Below are 9,500 nucleotides of genomic sequence, written 5' to 3'. Positions count from 1 at the left end.
ATGGCTGGTATAAGCGCAATAATTTCACTGCGCTCACATTTTTAGAGTTGAGTCACACCCAGTAATTACTATAGCCCAGTAATATTATTACTGATTGCCTAATGGTTTGGGCATACTTGTGACCGCACAAGGTTTTCGCTTATGAATATACATGCATGCCATCTTACACCATGCTGCATGACACTTCCCTCAACAGGTCAATATAAAGGTAGAACTAAGGGGCATATTATCAAGGGGGTTCATCTCCGCTTTTTTGGCTTTAAAAGCCAAGAAAGCGGAGATAAAATGATCTCCCTATTACCTAGCTGTCGCTAACACCAGTTAGCGACAGCTAGTAGGAGATAGCGACCATCTTGGGCCCCGCTTTGCAGGTCAGTGATATTTATCACTAATGACATGCAACGTGGGCGTGCCAAGATGTAGTCGCTAACATCGCTATCTCCTATTACCAACTTTTGGAGATTTGCGCGAATATCTCCAAAAGCTAACACCTGCCCCTGAGCAGTTCTTAGCCATGTAATCCAATGGTAGGTGGATAACATGGCTAAGAGCATTAGCTCGGTAATGCATGAATATCGCTGACTTTTCAGCGATATTCATGCATTTCGGCCGATTTTTATCGCTTAGGAGATAAACCTTGATAATAGCAAGGTTCCTAAGCGATAAAAATCGCCGCAGCTCGGCAATAAAAATATCGCCGCTAAACCAACATAGCGATAATTATCGCTAGTTGTTGGTAATATGCCCCTAAATTTGTCGCATGCAATACCTGTGACGGTGTATTTTCATGGATACTTTGATCAGATGCTTCAGATCACAGCAAAATGTGCAGTATACAAGTAATGACAGTCACGTGTTCCATGCATATGTTTTGTATGTCCTTTACGTTGTATGTTTTTCTTACAGATTTCAACCATTAAGTGGATCCGTAAGTCCAGTTCTTCAATTACACACACAGCACACCTTAGCGCAGAGGTCTTCAAACTTTTTGATGCCGAGACCCCCTTGTAAAACCTTTTTAGGCGTAGGGACCCCCTTACGACAAAAGATTCTAGAAACTGGTACTCCTCATCATCAACAACTATCGACAACCATAAATGCGCCTGTTAGACCTCATCACATCCATCCATCCATCCATCCTTCATCCATCCACCCTTTCATCCATACGTCCATCCTTTACCTATCCACCCATCTATTCATCCACCCACCTTTTCACACATCCATCCATCATTCATCCATGCAACCTTTTACCCATCCCTCCATACATCCATCCTTCATCCATCCACCCTTTCATCCTTCCATCGATACATCCATCCACCATTTCACCTATCCATCCTTCATCCATCCACCCTTTCATTATTCCATCCATACATCCATCCACCCTTTCATCCATACATCCATCCTTCATCCACCCACCCTTTCATCCATCCATCCACCCATCATTCATCCCCCCACCTTTTCACACATCCATCCATGCATCCATCATTCATCCATGCAACCTTTTATCCACCCATACATCCATCCTTCATCCATCTACCTTTTTGTCCTTCCATCCATACATACATCCTTCATCCATCCATCCACCCTTTCATCCATCCATCCTTCATCCATCCACCTACCCTTTCCTCCATCCATCCATCCATCCACCCATCATTCATCCCCCACCTTTTCACACATCCATCCATACATCCATCCTTCATCCAGCCACCCTTTCATCCATCCATTCACCCATCATTCATCCACCCACCTTTTCACACATCCATCCTTCATCCATCTACCTTTTTGTCCTTCCATCCATACATACATCCTTCATCCATCCACCCTTTCATCCATCCATCCTTCATCCATCCACCCACCATTTCATCCATCCATCCATCATTCATCCATGCAACCTTGTATCCATCCATACATCCATCCTTCATCCATCTACCCTTTTGTCCATCCATACATACATACATCCTTCATCCATCCACCCTTTCATCCATCCATCCACCCACCTTTTCACACATCCATCCATCCTTCATCCATCCATCCACCCTTTCCTCTTTACATCCATCCACTCATCATTCATCCACCCACCTTTTCACACATCCATCCATTCATCCTTCATCCATCCATCTACCCTTTCATCTTTACATCCATCCACTCATCATTCATCCACCCACCTTTTCACACATCCATCTATTCATCCTTACATCCATCCTTCATCCTTCCTTCCATCCATCCATCTATCCACCCACCCTTCATCCTTCCATCCACACATACATTCATCCTTCATCCACCCACCTTTTCTGTGCCTCTCTCATGGGGGTGGGGTCAGTATCTCTCTGCGTCTTCCTTCTTCTTCCTCTCTCATGGGAGGGCATCTCTGGGCTTCCCTGCTTGGGGGGGGGGGTGGGGGAGGGGGGAGCAGACAGGCTGTATAAACACCTCACCGTGAAGAACAGTGTCAGGCACATTTCTCCTGCACAGGCGCCAGGTATGAGGGCTCGTGGGACTTGAACCAATGACTGTAATGTCCTTCTGCTGTTTACTATGTGTGTTTGTAAAGCGCTCTGATACCTACGGGTTAAGCTAGCGCTATATAAAACGTTAAAAATAAACCCCACAGCTAAGTCCATTGATTGAACTCAAAGGGCTACAGCCTCCTCCCCCAGACACCCCCCCCCCCCACTCCCCAGCACGTGTAAGTGAGCCCGGCTGAAACAGCTTCGGGACACACAGAAAGGCACACCCGAGTACTTCACAGGTCTTCAGAAGACCTTTATTTGTTAATGAGGCGTGAATTAGGCCTCCGCCGTGATCACCCGGCCTCAATCAGCCTGACACCAGGAACTGCTGCACGCTCCAACAGAATCTGCGACCCCCTTCCCAGGACTCCACGACCCCCCTGGGGGTCGCGCCCCACAGATTGAAGACCTCTGTTATGGGCTGATATCTAATTCACGTGGCTACCTCCACTTTTGTGGACACCTCACTGCTTTTCACGCAAATATTGGTCCTGAAGAATGCCTTCCGATTATCGTAAAAGGCTGAAACATGTTGACCTACAACTAAGGAATATTGAAGTCACATTTTTCTCTTCATTATATACATGCCTCAGTTTTTAATCAAGTCCCAAGACCCTAAAGCACTGTACAACAAAACCTGTTCTGCTGTAGTCAGGCGTCGAAGCACAGCTGGGTTGCATTCAGCAGCCAACATAGGATCCCAATGATGAAGCATGCCACCAACTATGTTGGTGGGTGAGGGGTCTTTTTACAAATGCATTGGATGTCTGTACTCTGTTACATAATCATATTGAGTCAATACAAGTGTAATCACTTACCTGTGGGTTCATCCACATTGTTTCGATTGCTAATTTCTCAGGCCATTCACAAGGATCTTCAGTAGTGGTTAGATCCACAATATCCTGCCAATAGGATTCCCCTAGTTCTTCCTACCCCGGTAGTAGTAACGTTGGATGCTAGTGGATTGGGTCAGAGCGCCATGCTGGGCAGTAAAATGGTTGAAAGAATTATCAGCAGTTTTGACAACCAGGCAGGCAGTTCTGATTCAGATACACAACCAGGTTATTGGGGCTTAATAAGGTCACTTGGTAGGAACCAGAATTCTGAATCTCTGCCTCTTGGCTCTCAAGATAGGTCACTGGGCAGAGTTGAGTTTCCTACTCATCTCAGCAGTTTATCTTCCTCGAATGGAGAATGCATGTGCATAGTGATTGAGAAGAATGTTTCCAATGTCAGGCTCTCAGTCCATGTCCGTACCTCTTTCTTTCCATCCAAAGGAGATTCAAGATGGCTGGTTGGACAGGTTTACCTCATTTCAGAATGCTCTCCTGCCAAGGCTCTGCTCTCTTCCTCCATCCTCAGAAGGCAGAGAAATAGATACAGGGCCTGCCCAGAGGTCTCATTTATGCCTTACCCCATTTGCCTTGTTGAACAGGGTGTTACAGAATATCAAGGAAGATCATGTAGAAGTTCTCCTGACAGCACCTGCCTGGCCTCAGAAACTGTTTTTCTCTTCTGCGGCAGATGGCAGTGCAGCTCACTTGTATCTTTCCAATCCATCCATCTTCCCTCTTGTCTCTAAAGCTGCCAATAAAGGACTCTTTAGCGCCTATCCCTGGGGATCAGCAAATTGAGAGGCTGAGTTTAATTTCCCTGAGCTGTTCCCCTTAACCGCGCTACCGCGTTTTACCGCTGTGCGCTGGAATTTGAAAAATGCGCAGTTTGTGACAAAGCCAGCTTGTCATCCGCGTAGCGCAGGTAACGCCCATGACGAGCTGGCTTTTTCATCAGCACTCAAGGGGTTAAGTATCCTTATCTAGCTAACCCAAGCACACTAAACGTTTACTATAGACATTGGAAACATTTTAGCTTTTGGTGTGTTTTCAGAAACCTTCAGCAGTTACTTGTGTTGGGGCTGAAATCTTAGACTTCCCGAGGTTTGGCTGCTTTTTACAATAGAAGTAAGTGGACTGCCATTAGAACAGAGGATCCGATCCGCTTTCGTTTGATTCTTTAGCTGCTCAGCTTCTAAGGACTTTTTCCTTAAGACATCCAGTGATGCATTCCCCCGTACCTCATTCGGATTTACCGCTTTTACAAGGTCTCCAAGTCAATGGTTTTGAACCATTAGATTCTACTCCTTTATTAAAGCTGTACCATTAAAGCCCTCATTGGAAATTAGATGGAAATGTGTGAGGTATTTACCACATTTATATACCTTCTATTCAGAGTTTGTATCTGCTAAATGAGATCTAACATGCAGCATTGGTATGTAACACAGAATCCGCATGGTTTGACTTTTTTACAGTCCTTTCCCTCCCATAAATGTGAGCAGGTTTGACCTGCAAGAATTTATCAGGGGAAAGATGCGAGGGAATGATAATTATCTTACAACTCGTAATTCCGATCATTTGCAAACAGGTTTGCACAAGAATCGGAATTTAGCCCTGAACTCAATCTGGGCCAAAAGGATTTTTTCTTGGTGGCTATCTATTCTAGGCGCAGACTCGGATGAAAAGTAGGACTTAGGCATGGTCCTACCTTTCTGCCTAAGATTTTCTCAAGTTTTCATGTAGCCAGGAATTTGGTTTTCCATGTTTTTCGCAAACCTACTATGGAAGAAAGAAAGTGTCTTCCTTAGATTTGCATAGGTCATTGTCTATTTCTTTAGACAGATACTTTTTTTTGGACTGGATTTTTGTTGTTGCCACCTTTGAGTGAATAAAGGTCATCATGTCTCTATAGCTACCATCAGCTGGTGGGTAAGATGCTAGCAGGAATGGATCTTCCATTGGAGGTTAAGGGCCATTCAGTGAGAAGCAGGTCTGCTTCCTGAGCAGCTTTCAAGGAATCTTCCATGAAAGATATTTATGCTGCGGCCACTTTGGCTTCTACCAATACCTTTATTTCAGATTTCCTGTTACGTATAGGAGGTGTAATGGATACTTATTTTGGTTCTTCTGTTTTGAATTCAGTCCAATAATCATGTCATGGTGTAAAGGCTAATAAATCTCACTAAGTTTTCCAAACAAGTGTATTTTTAAGTTGAAGATTTTTTTTTAAACGTTGAGATTGGGGTCAACCTATCTTGCTTGAGTACTTCCTCAAGTAGTAAGGATTGACATAAGATGGTAATCCTTTAATTATTTATATGTAATTTTCATTGCTCCTCCTCTTCGACCTAGTTCAGTATTGCGGCCTTTGCTCCCAGAAGAACCACTTTCTGTCAGATGCAACTATAACTGCCTTTGACATCGGCAGATGTACCTGCTTCTTGGAAACATGCATAGGTCATCCCTATGCTAAAAAAGCCTACACTGGATGAATCTAAATCTGAAAACTTCTGCCTTATTTCACTGCTTCCTTTCAAGGCCAAAGTCACGGAGTCTTACATCAACTCTATTTTGACCAAGTTTGTAGAGTTGAGCAAAATACTCAGCTCTTTTGGCAGTTACTGAACATTTGTGAAGCTCTTTGGACAAGGGCAATACCTCAGCCCTGATCCTTTCGATCTCAGTGCCGCCTTCGACACTGTATTGCACAAGATTCTGCTGAAACGTTTACAAGAGATCAGCATGGATGACCCCGCTCTTAACGGGTTCATATACTCCCTGTCAGACAGATCCTTTCAGGTGATCTCCAACCCTCTACAGCTCGCAGGTGCACGACGTAGGGTCCCACAAGGTTCGGCTCTGAGCCCGACACTATTCAATATATACATGCAACCCCTAGCAGGAGTTGCGAAAAGTAGGGGCCTCTCCATGGTCTTTTAGGCTGAGGATACTCAGTTTGTGATCTTTCTATCGAATAATTCTGATCAACATGTAGCCAAGTTCCAGAACAGCCTGAAGGCCATCGCTGATTGGATGGCAGCTGAATGAGTAAATACGAGATTCTTCTTATGGGAAGAGACACGCTTCTATGGAGTGAACGCTGGTGTCCTGCCGCATTAGGAGCCCCCACCCCCTAAAGAAATTTTGAAAAAAAACGTTGGTGTCTGGGTTGACTGTTCTTTAACTTTCCAGGCACAGACGAAATGGATGGAAGTTGCTTTGGTTTTCTACGTGGACTTAATCCTCTACTTGGGTTCTTTAATGCTAAAACCAGTCAGACCATCATCCAGTCTACTATGTCTAGACTGGATTACTGTAATTCTCTTTACCCTAGGTGCCAATAAAGCTGGTATTAATCGCCTTCAGAGGGTACAGAAAGCTGCGGCCCGGACTCTCCTCTCCCTCCCAACATTTTGCTCTACTTCCAAATCCATACATAAGCTGCACTGGCCTCCGGTTGCGAAGAGAATTCAATTCAAGACCTTGTGCATTTCTCATAGAATTCTCTATGCTTAAGCGCCCTTCTATCTTAGCCAACCTTCTTACCACTTTATGTACCAGAACGTTCTCTCCGCTCCTCGAATCAACATCTGGCTAGTGTTCCCATTGTTAAAAGAGCAAGGGCCGGAGGACAGTCATTCCGCCTTGTAATTTTACTGAGCACTGAAAAACATTTGATTGGTTGGGTTGGACCTTTCTTCAGCAGAGGACTTGTGATTTTGTTTATCGCTCAAGGTTTACCTAATATTTCAGTGCTGGAAAAGGGGGGAGTAATGGCTGAGAACAGAGTGAGAAATGTGTGAAAATGATTTGAGGAGACTTTCAGTACCAGATGGGTGACCTTGACCACTACCCAAGCCTGCATTAAAAGCGATGCAGGGCAAACCAAAATAGCCCAGTTTGAAACTGGTCAAGGTAATTTTGGTGGAAAAAAACTCATGTTCTAAAGTAACTATAACTTGTGCCCCTTCCATACACTGCTAATTACCTCACATATTTAAATATTCATAACATGATCGATTACATTGTTATATGGCCCTTAGGGACATTGTTGACATGGCTAAGTTAGCATGACCTTAGCTGCTATGATGCAGCTTTTGCGCACGTTACTACATGACTTTGTTTTTGCAAGACTGTTAGTGCCTTTCACACGAGAATGGTCTGCTTTTCGCGTTCCTTAGAGTTTAGTCTGAACACGATTTGCAAGGTCAATAAACATTGCCCCTTGTTATTCTGTTCTGGTCAGTCCCTAGCACCTAGACAGAACATGCTAAACACAGCTGCAATGCTGGAGACTCATGCTTTGATATTACAGGGTTGCATGTTGTTTTAACACCCTTGAGGAAAGCCTTTCCATGGAGAAGAGTTCCGCTGTTCCTATGATGTAAACCTTACATCCAGCCTTTAAGGTATGGGGTCTGCTGTCAAAGCCCAGAGATCTTCCTTTATATAAATAAACTTCTTCCAGTCAAGGGGAGGATGGTTAGGAGTTAAAGTCCTTTTTCCACTATCTTTATAGAATGACTTCACCCGTTGTACTCTATGGAATTGTAACAATGCTAATTGTTTTGAGTTTATGCATTTTGCTGCTGGTAGTGGCTTGTACGATGTATTGTAGAGCACGATAGTTAAAATAAACATTTTGAAATATTTTAGTGACTGCCAATTCTTATTGTGGACGAGTGAGTGAGCGAAAGAGTATGTCTTGCTACCACGATTCCCGAGAGAGTTCAGAGTGTTGTGTTCTGGGTTGTCTAATCATGTGTAGCTTTGTGATTTTTGGAGGAGAACGAATGAGACACTATAGCTAGTCAGTTTGGGGATTTTGGCTACTAAGGTGATAGGTTGGTACACCCCTATAGACGGACGCCGTTTTCCAGTGCATAGTTCTGTGTATGTGCAGAATCATTGCAACAACATCGTTGATATCACTGCAAAATCTGAAACTACCTCATTGATGACAACACTGAGCATGGTGGGGGTGTGAGCCATAATTACTTGAGAACTATATCTGGTGTTTGTTTAAAACAGTATGTTTCAGCTGACAATTTTTACCCAACTATAACGTCCCTTTAACCTTTGATGTTAAATATATATATTCCCTAAAAAAAATGACATCCCGCATTTCAAAGAGTTGACACAAGGTAAGGTAAGGCAAGCAACGTTGCTACACTGTGTTGTGTAAACTGCAGAGCACAACTGCGCCATATCTACAAAAAAGCTGCCCAGTTCTCCACTTTCCCCAGCGCTGGTGCACTGTCCGCAGCCATGCACTGTTGCGCCATAATGCAAGGGTGTCTGCGATGTGGTCGGAATACTTTTTGTGCATGAAATGGTTCCTATGGTTTAAGGAGATTTCCTCTTTGTGCGTGTGTGCTGGATTCTGCATCACATCTACAGAGGGAAAAACAAGGAGAAATAAAAAAACAATTCTCCTTGCTACACCATCCTTAGTGAGGTGCAGGATTTTGTTACAAATCTATAGCTACAATTCTTTGTATAAATGGATTTGTGTCAAAACACATGAGAAGATTCACCACCCATGGAATGCCCCCTTGCCGCAAAGGAACTCAAGGCAGTATATTACACTACGTTCAATTACTTTTTATTACAAACCAGCACAAATCTACATTTGCGTTGGTTTGTAAATACAAACCTTGAATTTGAGTCAGGCTTTCACAGGTCAGGTTACTTTAATGCAGACCCAAAGCAAAATCCAGGTTAGTAATCTTTGTAAATCTGGGCCTAAATGCATAAACACACAATGTCATAAAATGTGAATATATATTTAAACCAGTTAAATGAATTTTTCTAACTGTTGCCATTTAAAATTGTTTGGAAAACAGACTAGGCTACTCATTACAAGTAGTTTGTCCTCGCCGTCTACTATCACGAGGTGTATGATTAAAAAAAGAAAGAAAAAAATGCACTTTTTTCACTGTTTGGCAGTTACTATTTAAAACGCAAGCATTTCCAACTCTGACTGTCTGTGAGCAAGGGCGGATGCCCGAAACGCGTCAGATTGCTTGGTTCAGCTTTTAAATAAAAATCTGTGCTTCATACTTATTGGATCCGCGTAATTTCCTGGGTCGCTGTGGTCGGAGCCTGGGTGATTGCACTTGTTGGATGTTAATTTCGGAAGGTGATTGCTTCTGAG

This window comes from Lissotriton helveticus, chromosome 8, assembly GCF_964261635.1.
Source record: "Lissotriton helveticus chromosome 8, aLisHel1.1, whole genome shotgun sequence".
NCBI lineage: Eukaryota > Metazoa > Chordata > Amphibia > Caudata > Salamandridae > Lissotriton > Lissotriton helveticus.
This window is presented reverse-complemented; position numbering follows the sequence as displayed.